Raw genomic sequence first — 12,796 nt, forward strand, 5'->3', positions numbered from 1 at the left:
TGCTCTAGGACCCTGGAGTCACAACTACTCATCTCCGAGATGAGAGAGGGGCCCACGCTCCTTGCAACTAGAGAAAAGCCTGAGCAACTGCGAAGACCCAGCACGGCCAAAAGCAATGGATTCTGAGTTTCTTTAAGGAAGCTTGTCAAGAGCATCCTGCGAGGAGGCCGCAGGCAGATGGCCACCGCGGGCCCCTGCTCAGCGTTTCTCCTGCGCTTCCTCAGTGTCCGGGGTCAGATGGAAAGTCCGCACACAAACAACACACCAGGCGGATTCAAAAAGCGCCTTTTGCTAAAATGAGGCACATTCCACCACCCGAAATCGCAGAAACTTGCAGTTTATGATAAGAATAATTTCCAATGATTGTATTAATTTCCTTAAATTAATACAGACCTTCAAATCTCTAGCTAATCAATATATAGAATTCAGTTATTAAAGAAAATTAGGAGAGAAGACAACTTTCTTTTCAGACATCTTGGCCTTTGATGGTTTTCAAGTTAGTAAATTAGCTGGTAGCTAATTTGTATTACTCTATACTTTTTCTCTGCTAGCCTCTTTGTCTGTCTTAAGCATTCTCCAAAAGGCTAACAAAGACCAATCATTCGTGGGATTTACAAGAGGCTGGTGAGTATATTGTGTTATTAGTCCTCAGATGATAGCATCACTCTCCTTATTTGGGGAAACTTCTCTTAGTTCAGTTATTCCAGTGAGAAGCTTTTATCCCCCAGCCCTACCAACCATGTGAGATAAGCTGATTTCATCAGAGTCCCATGACTATTGGCCCCAGTTTCAGACCACAGGGTAGAAGCTGCCCCAGACAACTCTGAGAAACAGGAACAGATGAGGCAGCTTTTGGGCTCCAAGACAATGACTGTCCTTCGCATTGTTCATGTAAATCAGCCAGCAAATCGCCGTTTTTTTTGCTCTAAGGTAGTTTCAGTTGTGTATTGTTGAGCTGAGTGTGTGCTAAGCCAAGTCAGACTCTTTGAGACCCCATGCGCTGTAGCCCACCAGGCTCCTCCGTCCATGGGGTTTTCCAAGGAAGAATCCTGGAGTGGGTTGTCATTTCCTACTCCAGAGGATCTTCCCGGCCCAGGAAGATCGAGCCTGTGTTTCCTGCGCCTTCTACATTTGCAGGTGGATTCTTCACCACTGAGCCATCTGGGAAACCCTGGCAAATAAAAGAATGGAAACTTTTTACCAAGCAATGCCTTAAACCATAATTACAATATCCTTGAAGACTTGAGCTGAATCTTCTGTATATTTTCATTATTTTGTATTGGGGTACAGCCTGTTATGATAGTTCACGTGAACAGCAAAGGGACTCTGCCATACATAGACAAGTATCCATTCTCCCTGACACTTCACCCCCATCCAGGCTGCCGTGTAATACTGAGCAGAGTTCCATGCACCATACAGTAGGCCCTTGCTGGTTATCCATTCTAAATATAGCAGTCTGTCCATGTCCATCCCAAACTCCCCAACTTTCCCTCCTCCCATCCTTCCCCCCAGCCACCATAAGTTCCTTTTCTAAGTCTGTGTGTCTGTTTCTGTTTTATGAGCTCACTTGTATCGTTTCTTTTTAGATCCCCCGTGTAAAGAATGCCACGCCATAGCTCTCCTCTGCCTGCCTTACTTCACTCCTGATGGCGGTCCCTAGGGCCATCCATGTTGCTGTAACATGGCATTATTTCATTTTTTTTTTAATGGCTGAGTAAAGTAATTGCTTTTTTAAGAGTGATTGTTGGTTTTCAGTGTTTTTTTTAAAGGTTAATCATTTGAGGCTTTGAGGCAGACTGGTGCAGACTTAGAAGAACAGAGGGTATTTTTGATCAGGAGGAAGATGGTGTGTCCCTCAACTCATTCTGCATAAACAAGTTTTTAGGCACAGTAGTCCTGGACCTCATTGGAAAATGCCAGACCTCACCAAATACAACTTACACTCAAAAATCATAATCCTATAAATAAAAAGCTTAAGTGTTATTAAATGGGTATAAACTTTTTCTTTTCAACTGCAACTGGCTAAGGTCACAATGTCTTTACTAATTTGAGTATACATATTTAGGCATTAATTAAGGACTTGTTCTAAACAGTAAATAAACATGGTTTTTGTATGATTTCCCTAACTAGGAATACACAGTCCGATGAGCTAATGACCAGAAAACAGTCTCACTAGATCAAAACTTGAAGAGGTCAGTGACCACTGGCTAAAAAGTGTTTACAGAAGCCATTTATGGGCAGGATTTAGCTCCAGATCAACATCCTCAGCATCCTTTATTCATCAACATCCTTTATTCTTTCCTCATTTCAAAAGCCTATATCCAGTACTTGGCTTCTTGGCTCATCACCAAAGGCATGATGATTTTCCAGAAGATAAACATTAGCCAAGCAAACACATATGCTTTGCAGAATGCAAAAGGCTAAAAGTTAGACATTCCAATTTATAAATTTGCTAAGAGTTTCCAGAACTACTTTGAAAGACATAACCCCAGCCTCATAACACTTACGGACAAACAGAGAAGATTAGACAAGAATATGCCTACTTCTTGTCTACCAGAAAATGAGGGCACAAACGCGAGCTGATGGGCAAGGTGGGCTGGGGGTCGAGTGGACAGGCGTGAGGGTATGCTGTACAATAACCATCATTCTCTGAGCAACCACTGAATGGCAAGTGCTATATATTCCAACAACTGTGCAAAATATGTAGAACTGCCCTCACGGAACCGAAGAAAAAGCTGAGTGTTGCTAAGTTTAAGTGATGGGCCATGGGGCCGTGTAATTAGTAAGTGACTGATTCCCCCGTGTCGTTCTTTCTTTCCGCTTCTGGCTGAATTCCCATCTGGAATGTGAGTACTCACCAAGCCTGCTAATTTTGCCTGGGCTTCTAAGGTCAGACCGGGGAGGCCTCAGTGCCTCCTTTCCTTCAGGAGAACGGAAAGACGCCTGTGGCCTACATAGGTGGTGATTGGTATTCCGTATAAACCAAGTTATTCAGCCCCTTTTTCTCCACTAATTTTCCTACTACACTATTCCTTTCTAATCTTTCTTTATATCTGTAATGAAATAAGTTTTTTCCTAGGACGCCCACTCCATCTCCCCTTTGAATTACCCTGGATCCACCGGGGCTGGACGCCGGCCGTAAGTGGCAGGGCTGGGATTCAAACCAGACACAGCCCAACTTTCAGCCCGTTTTTAATCTCTCTATTCCCTGCCCTTGGAACAGGCAGATGTGATTCCTTCTCTTGACCCCGTGGTTTCAGTGTTCCTCCTCAGATCTTCTAATATATAATTTTAAAGGCTGGCTACTTCCTACTCATCACACTCCTCTGGAATCCCAAATGTTTTCTAATTGAACACAGGTCCCTTCTACTCTGCCTCGGCAATATCTCATCAAAATAGGAGGGAATGGATTAAAGGAAGATAATTTGAAGTATTACATTATTCTTTAGTCTTCACCCTTTCATTCCACCATATACATTCACAAACATATACAAATGCAGGGTCATATCCATTACCTTAAATGGTAGGACAACGTTTAGCTTAAGGAGACACAGCTAGAATAGCTCATTCAGTGGCCGTTACAGCTCCATCTGTCAAAGTACAGTGATCTGGGACCTCAGACCAGTCATCCTTCAAAGTCAGAAGCCCGGCTCCAATAGAACAAGGAGATGGATTAAAGTGTAGTTAAACTAATTGTTGCCCTCCTTGACCAATGACCCTCCTAACTGTCCATCACCTTGGTGCTTGCTATTGCTACTGCTAAGTCACTTCAGTCATGTCTGACTCTGTGTGACCCCGTGGACTGCAGCCTACCAGGCTCCCCCATCCATGGGATTTTCCAGGCAAGAGTGCTGGAGTGGGGTGCCATTGCCTTCTCCTGTAACTGCATAGTGATACACCAATTCAACTTACTGCTATGGGGGAAAAACACCATTTAATGAGACATGAAGACAAAGCAGAGACCCGACTAAGGGCACACACGCTGTGGACCACAGCACGGCCATGACCAGAGCAAGTGGCGGACGGGGAGGGGAGATGGATGGGAAACTACAGCCTCGGGGGCGGGGGTGTGGGGGTGGTGGTCTGGATTGACGACGACTAAGCAGACAACAGGATGAGACAAGAAATCTAAACCAACGGTGAAAGCAGACACACCGTCAGAGAACTCCAACAGCAAGGAGAGCACACAGAGCTGTTCCTTAACAAATATTCGGAAAGAAATCAAGCATGAAACCACACAGTGATCCTGAAGCATTTTAAATATCAACTAATTAGCCAATGATGCAAATTATAAAAACAATGTGTCAAAAGACCACAAAATGGACAAGTTACTTCACAGGCCGCTAAATTGATTCATGGTTAATTTAGTTATACGCCAACAATGCAGCTAACATGAAATGGGTGATAACAGAAAAAAGAGATAATACAAGTCCAGTTACAAAGCAAAGTGTTGTACACATGATTTCATGGGGTAAATAGCAATGAACTCACAAAACCTAAGCTAAACACGCAAGAAAGCTGGAACGTGCTTTAGAGCCGCACACTCTGTCCCCAAAAGCCCCAGTTTTAGACTCGGAAAAGTGAGGCAGCCCACGTCTGCCCTGGGGCCCTGGGGCACCGGGCTTTTAACCTATTTTCACACACAGAGCTGGAATCTGTTGTTTGGGAATGTGGTTGATCAACTTGACACGTTGGCCACTTGGTACCCAATGTAATAAAATGAAAAGAAGAGGCAAGATGATGTCATTTTCCCATATTGTGAAACCAAAAACAAATGCCTTTTGTGAGAGCAAGCTAACAAACCTCTGACGGTGCAAAGAGTAATTCTGTTTGAAGAACTTAACAGTAAGATAGAAGAAGTCCTTTCAAGCTGAGACCTGCAGGTGTACAAAGATCTAAAATACATATTGAGGAGGCCTGATCATCTGAATCCCATTCAATCAGGAAAGCACGGCTATGAGTTGGATCGTCTTCCATCTGTGGCCCTTGACTATGTTTGTGGCCATATAGGTGGGCACAGTTTGTTTTCTTTGAGCCTATCACCTTGAGGGTGTGCCAGGATTCACCTTATAACACTGCCTTCATGCCCAATCTTCTGGATCATCATGACCAACAGACGGCAGTTTTAACAGTGGAGGTTCCCAGATTGTGGTGAGCCGTGTCCTCGGCTGGTGGGCCTGAATTTAGCTGCCGACCCTACTGACGGAGCCTCAGTGGCATGCAGAGGGACTGTGGCTTTGTTGAAAATCGATCCTGATCTTGGCTGTGCCTTTTTGCACGTGCGTGATTGTTCACCTCCTTGTCCAAAGATGTGCTTTAGGAGAGAAAAGCTTTCGTTTGCTCGGTGTTTCACAGGACTGATTCCAGGCATTTGCCTCTCTGCCACATTGTTCACTTTTTTAATTTTTTGGATTGATGTGATAAGATTCCGTTATCCTGAAAGATATTTTATCCTGAAAGATAATTTATGCCATCTGCTCCACGATGGTGTCATTAATTTTCTTTATTGGGTTTTTGCTTGAGGACCGAGTCGCCTGCAATGCATCCAGCCCTGCACAGTATAAGGCTTCCATGGTGACCCGAGGATCTCAGAACAAAGCCTGTATCATGCTTTTTATGGTCCTCTATTTTTTTCACTGTGGCTGGCAGCATTTGGTGGGTGATTCTTACCATCACATGGTTCTTGGCAGCTGTGCCAAAGTGGGGTAGTGAAGCTGCTGAGAAGAAAGCCTTGCTGTTTCATGCCAGTGAGTGGGCATCCCTGGACCGCTGACCGTCATCCTTGGTGCTTAAGACAGTACAAATAGAAGGTGCTGAATACATAGGTGGGGAATGGATGAAAGAAATCAAGAGTGATCTAAACTCTCCTTGAACCCATGGTTCAGAGTGTCAACAGGAAACACGTGGACTATTCCAAGCGTTTAAACTCTTAGATTTAACTCAGAGTACCAGGCACATAGGTACCCAAGCACCTATGTGGGGAGCTGCTACCACTCATAGGCTGAAGGCGAGGGAAGAAATGATCTTCCCAGAGTCCAAGGAGAGGTGAAGCCAGGAGAGGGGTCCCTTCACAGCATGAGACATATCTTACTTACACCTCCCATCATTCAAGAAGCAGAAGCCAGAGAGAAAGGGGGTCCAAGTGACGCCATCCATAGTAGTCAGGCTTTCAGGGCAAAGAGTAGAGAAGGAGACAGACAGGATCTAGGGAAACGCACTGGGAGCCTGGAGGGGCGGGGGCGGTGAGTATAGAATGCCCACGTACCCAGGGATGTGTTCAGGGGAGGAGGCCCTTATTTCATTATCTAAGACAAAAGATATTTTCACAAAGTAATAAAATTTCAGACTATCTTCACAAGATGGGACTCCTAACTTTTTTCTATTATTCTCTATGACACTGTATTTAGAGATAGTAAATATAGGCTAGGGGGCTTCCCTGATGCCTTACATGCTAAAAATCTGCCTGAAATGCAGCCTGCAGTGCAAGAGACCGAGGTACAATTCCTGGGTTGGGAAGATCCTCTGGAGAAGAAAATGGCAACCTACTCCAGTATTTGCCATTGAGCAGCATGGACATGGAACATGGTGGGCTACAGTCTGTGGGGTCACAAAAGAGTTGGACACGACCGAGTGATTAACACATTCACTTTCAAATAGAGTCCAGAGAGAGCCTAGGGCGGCTGGTGTAGGTCACCACACTTGTTCAGTCTCCTCACTGTCCCCTCTGTAGAAGACAGCTGCCCTTCTAAGGGAAAGCAGCGAGCCGTGTGGAAAGGGGTGTGCAAAGAGAAAGAGGTCTCAAGTCAGAGAGAGAGTTTCAAGATGTGCAAGCAGTTGACAAGACGATATGAATCAAATGACCCTGAGATTCTCCCGCACCAGCCTACTAGATAGCTGACATTTCTCCCACCTACTCCGTCTTTTTTTATTTTATTGAAGCATAGTTGGTTAACAGTGTCGTACTACTTTCTGTGATACAACAGAATGATCCAGCCATACACATTCTTCCCCATGCTCTTTCCTGTTACGGCTCATCACAGGTTATCAGATGCAGCTCCCTGTGCCGTCCGCTCTGCATACGCAGCTGCATCTGCTACTCCCACCCAGGCTGTCAGTCGCTCAGTCACGCCCGGCCCTTGTGACCCCACGGACTGAAGCACATCAGGCCTCCCCGTCCATCACCAGCCCCTGGGGACTTGCTCAAACCCCTGTCCATCGAGTCGGTGATGCCATCCAGCCATCTCATCCTCTGTCGTCCCCTTCTCCTCCTGCCCTCAATCTTTCCCAGCATCAGTCTTTTCCAATGAGTCAGCTCTTTGCATCAGGTGAAGCTTCAGCTTCAGCATCAGTCCTTCTGAAGAATATTCAGGACTGATTTCCTTTGGGATGGACTGGTTTGATCTCCTTTATTCTGTCTTTAAGATCCTTTTCACTACAACTCAATAGTCTTAAGAACAAGGCATCGCATGACAAATACGAAGACATGACCAGCTAGCTCATTGATGTGCGAGGAACCCAGCCCTGCGAGACAGCAGATCTGACCGGAGCTGGATTTTGACAAGCTGTTTTAGTCATGTGGGAGGCTCAGGTGAGTAGTCTCGAGAGACTATGACTGACATAAATGTCATGTAGAAAACTGGAGAGCAAAGTTAAGGTTTTAATTCTCTGGAAATATTCCTCAGTTTATTTTTCTCAGATGGTTTTCCCCAAATCAAGTCAGAGTTTTCTGACCTGTAATGGCATATAAAAATCTATTCTTCTGACCTTAAGGCTTTTTTTTAGAGGCCAGATCAGTCATTATCTTAAGTCCACGTGCCTATAGCACTGCCAACAATAGTATTTTATCCATGGAGACAGAACTGGGTTTCAGTGTCCAGGGAAAAACCTGAAATCATGGTCTTAAACCAGGCTCAGAGTTGAAGGTTCCTACTCCAGTGTTAAGTTCGAATCACATCTCGTCAGGACAGCTGCCTGAACCCCAGGGCACAGGGCCGTCTGCTCTCTCCCCAGGGACCCGCCAAGCCAGCGCACCCAGTCCTGCCCGTCCCCTTCAGAATCCCTATCGAGGCAACGGCACGGCTTCCAGATATTTCCTGTTCGTGACAGCGACAAATTCTTGCCTAACAAATCTGAAAAAATTTGTTTGGAAAGCACATACACTCTGCCCTCCACAAAGATGATGAGCTGACAAAAGGCTTCAGTGGCTAGAATAAGACAGCGCCAAGACTCCTGCAGCGAGCAGGGACCCAGCTGGGACAGGAGCTCAGACGGACGCAGCAGCGGTCCTGGTTCTCCACGCTGTCGGGGCGCTTTTCCGAGAGGCAGGCCCGGAAAAGGCGGGCAGTCGCTTGACCCCCTCCTAGCACTCATATCTGGAATTGGCCCAGTGCCAGTGATGAGGGGCTGAAACAGCTACAGTGCTGATGATGAGGGGCTGAGACACGCCGTCTCCCACGCTGTCCGCCCAGCACAAGGGCCTCCGTGTCCAAACGGACATGCCTCAGACGTGTCTGACCGGGAGTTGGGAATGCACAGTTACGTCTATATTTCAAGCCGTTCTGCCTCTGTTCACACAACTGAAGATTTCACTACCGATCTGACAATCTGTAAATTCACACTGACTTTCCTTCCACCCAGTCAGATTCCCATAGTTCAACCAGAACCACTGTTTTCAAAACAGTTCTTCATGATGACATCAAGGATTCACATAATTCTGTTACATTTTAGAAAAGAAGAAAAGGAAGAGAAATATACAAGAGGAGAAGGGGAAAGAGCAACCCAAGAGGAAAATTAACAACTTCCTTTCTATACAGGCTCAACACAAAGCTTCATTCACCTTGACTCATAAACAGCTTTACAGAGGAAATGAGTGAGACCTTATTAGATGCAGTTTCATAAGCCACCATCTGCTTTCACTGTTACCCAACTAGCCAACATAGCAACCTGAAAACATATCCTGAAGACTGTTTGAAAACTAGAAAATCAAAACATGTATCTGTTCAATAAAATTTAGACAGAATTTCCTGGTTTACCATATATATACAGGAAGTATTCACCTGGAGGCACTGGAGAAGAGAAACCTCAGAGGAAGTATAACTCTCTCCAGATATTCAAATGCTGTCACGAGGTAGAAAATGTATAAACCCATTCTATGCAGGCACAGAGGCAGAATTATAAACAAGTAAATTCTGCTGAAACAAGGAAAATTTCTCTACATTTCAAACTATTCAAAATCTAGCTGGTGACTGAGCTCTCCACCACTGGAAGTACGAAACAGAGCCTTGCTATGAAGGATCAGGTAACAGAGATTCCTGCCCATGGAGAAGGTCATGAAAAACTAGACTCAAGCCTGTCTCCCTCCTGCCGTAGCCGAGAGTCTCAGGATTTATCCGCTCAGATTCGCAGTCTTAAGGAGGGGTGTGTGTGTGTGTGTGTGTGTGTGTGTGTGTGTGTGTGTGTGTGTAACACTATAGGGACATAACAGAACTATGAGCAAGGTACCCTACCTGCAGACGCCCAGAGCCTTCCCTGTTATTAATATCCTTCACCAGAGTGGGTGCTCGTTACGGTTGACATGCCTTTACTATAACCACCTGAAGTGCGTAGTCTATATTACTAATTATATGGATTTGGACCAACATAGAGTGACACGGTCCCATCACTATGGTATCATAGAGTGTTTTCACTGTCCCCAAAATCTCCTGTACTCCATTCGTCCCTCGCCTCACACACCCACCCCTGGCAGCCACTGATCACTTTGCTGTCTCCATAATTTTGCCTTTTCCGGAACGTCATAGAGTCTTTCCGTTCACCCACGTGTGCATGTGTGTGTGTGCACGCTCAGCTGCTCAGTCGTGTCCGACTCTTTGCAACCCCATGAACTGTCGCCCACAAGGCTCCTCTGTCCATGGAATTTTCCAGGCAAGAATACTGGAGTAGGTTGCCATTTCCTTCTCCAGGGGATCTTCCCGACCCATGGATCAAACTCACATCTCTTGTGAGTCTGCATTGGCAGGCAGATTCTTCACCCCTGGAAAGTCCTTTCGTTCACCTAGGACTATACATTTAAAGTTTTTCCACATCTTTCTGTGGCTTGAAAACTCTTCCTTTGAGCACTGAATAATATAGCACTGCCTGGATGTACCACAGTTAATTTTCCATTCATCTGCAGATGGACATCTAAGTTGCTTCTAAGTCTTTATAAATAAAACTTCTGCAAGCATCCATGTGCAGGTTTTCATGTGGATGTAAGCTTTCCATTTTGGGGGGTAAATACCAGACAATACAACTGTTGGGTCATATAGAATGTTTCACCTTTTGAGAAACTGCCAAATTGTCTTCCAAAGTGGTTGTACCATTTTGTATTTCTATCAGTAATGAGAGAGAATTACTATTATACCACATTTGGTCAGCATTTGGTGTTGAGTGTTCCAGATTTTTGCCGTTTGGGTAAGTGTATAGTCGCATCTCACTGTCTTAATCTGCATCTCCCTTATGACATGGAGCATCTTTTTGTATATTTATTTTTTATCTGTACATCTTCTTCCGCATGTGTGTGTTACAGTCTTTGGCTTATTTTTTAAATCAAGTTGAATGGGGGTTTTTTTGTCTGTTTTTATTTAAAGTATATTTTACTAGAAAATATTTTTATGCATCTAACTACATCATGATAAATTTGGCTATCAGACAGGTCATTATATTTACTTGGTATTTGTCCACTCTAATTGCTAAAAAATGGAGAAAAGTTATTCGGGCCAAAATCCTGGAGTCTGCGTTTTTTAACTTGAAAACCTGCAACCAATCAAACATCAAATCTTATAGACCGGATAATCAAAGTACATCCAGAATCTGTCCACGTCTCACTCTGTCAGTTATTTACACTTTCATCCAGGTCAGCACCGTGTCTTACTTGGCTGGTGTGCAATAACTCTGCAACTGCTTCTTGCTTCCCATAATCCCCCTATTGCATATTCTCAGCACTGAAGCTAGAGCAATCAGTCAGAATAATTATTGTGTCACCTCTCAGCTCCAAACTATTCCATGATTTTCTTTTCCACACAACAGTGTCAGCACACATTTGGGCACTCAAAAATGTGTTGATTATATCCATTCAGAGTCTCTCCAGAAGGTTCTATAACAGAAACTTAAGAACCACTGACCTGGGAAAAGAAAGGGTTGTTTGGTGTAAAGAAGTTTGGGGTTAGACAGACTGTGTACTCTATTAATGAGTTTAAGGTATGCAGATCAGGAAGCACCAGTTAGAAATGGACAGGGAACAACAGACTGCTTCCAAACAGGGAAACAAGCACATCATGACTGTATATTATCACCCTGCAAATTTAACTTATATGCAGAGTACACCATGAGAAACGCTGGGCTGGAGGAAGCACAAGCTGGATTAAGATTGCTGAGAGAAATATCAGTAACCTCAGATGTGCAGATGACACCACCCTTATGGCAGAAAATGAAGAGGAACTAAAGAGATTCTTGATGAAAGTGAAAGAGGAGAGTGGAAAGGTTGGCTTAAAACTGAACATTCAGAAAACTAAGATGATGGCATCTGGTCCCATCACTTCATGGGAAATAGATGGGGAAACAATGGAAACAGTGACAGACTTTATTTTCTTGGGCTCCAAAATCACTGCAGATGGTGACTGCAACCATGAAATTAAAAGATAGTTGCTCTTTGGAAGAAAAGCTATGGCCAACCTCAACAGCATATTAAAAAGCAGAGACATTACTCTGCCAACAAAGGTCTGGCTAGTCAAGGCTATGTTTTTCCAGTGGTCATGTATGGATGTGAGAGTTGGGCTATAAAGAAAGCTGAGCACTGAAGAATTGATGCTTTTGAACTGTGGTGTTGGAGAAGACTCTTGAGAGTCGCTTGGACTACAAGGAGATCCAACCAGTCCATCCTAAAGGAAACCAATCCTGAATATTCATTGGAAGGACTGATGCTGATACTGAAGTTCCAATACTTTGGCCACCTGATGCGAAGAACTGACTCACTGGAAAAGACCCTGATGCTGGGAGAGATTGAAGGTAGGAAGAGAAGGAGGCAACAGAGGATAAGATGGTTGGATGGCATCACCAACTCAATGGACATGAGTTTGAGCAAGCTCCAGGGGTTGGTGATGGACAGGGAGGCCTGGCATGCTGCAGTCCATGGGGTCACAGAGTTGGACACGACTGACAGACTGAAATGAACTGAACTGAACTGAGTACCGTGATACCAAAAAAAAAAAAAAATGTACAGAATATAATTCTTATCAGGTCTTCTTTCAGACATATTCTCTGGTTTCACTTCTTGCTATTGTTTTCTTATAAATTAATACAATTTAAAAAATGCCTTTTCTCTTTAAAAACATTTCTTAAACATCAAGAAAAAAATATATATGCATTTAGAAATTTAAGACCCAAGGGACTGAGGAAAGACCTGAAAACGTTGAAGTCCTAAGGAAAGGGGAATCCCAAGGTATAACATGGCTATAATAGAGGGCAGTCATAACAGAGAGCTGCCAGTGCTGGAGCGTGGGAGGTAAAATGAGCTATCATCGGAGTTGCTGTTTAGTCACCAGTCGTGTTCAGCTCTTTCGTGACCCCAGGGAGTGTAGCCCACCAGGCTCCTCTGTCTATGGGATTTCCCAGGCAAGAATACTGGTGGTTTGCCACTGTCTTCTCCAGGGGATCTTTGAAACCCAGGAATCGAACCCAAGTCTCCTGCATTGGCAGGGGGATTCTTTACCATTGAGTCCCCAGGGAAACCCTGAAATTGACAACTGTATTGTGCTTATGT

The sequence above is a fragment of the Ovis canadensis genome, chromosome 5 (genome assembly GCF_042477335.2).
Source record: "Ovis canadensis isolate MfBH-ARS-UI-01 breed Bighorn chromosome 5, ARS-UI_OviCan_v2, whole genome shotgun sequence".
In the NCBI taxonomy this organism is placed as follows: Eukaryota; Metazoa; Chordata; class Mammalia; order Artiodactyla; family Bovidae; genus Ovis; species Ovis canadensis.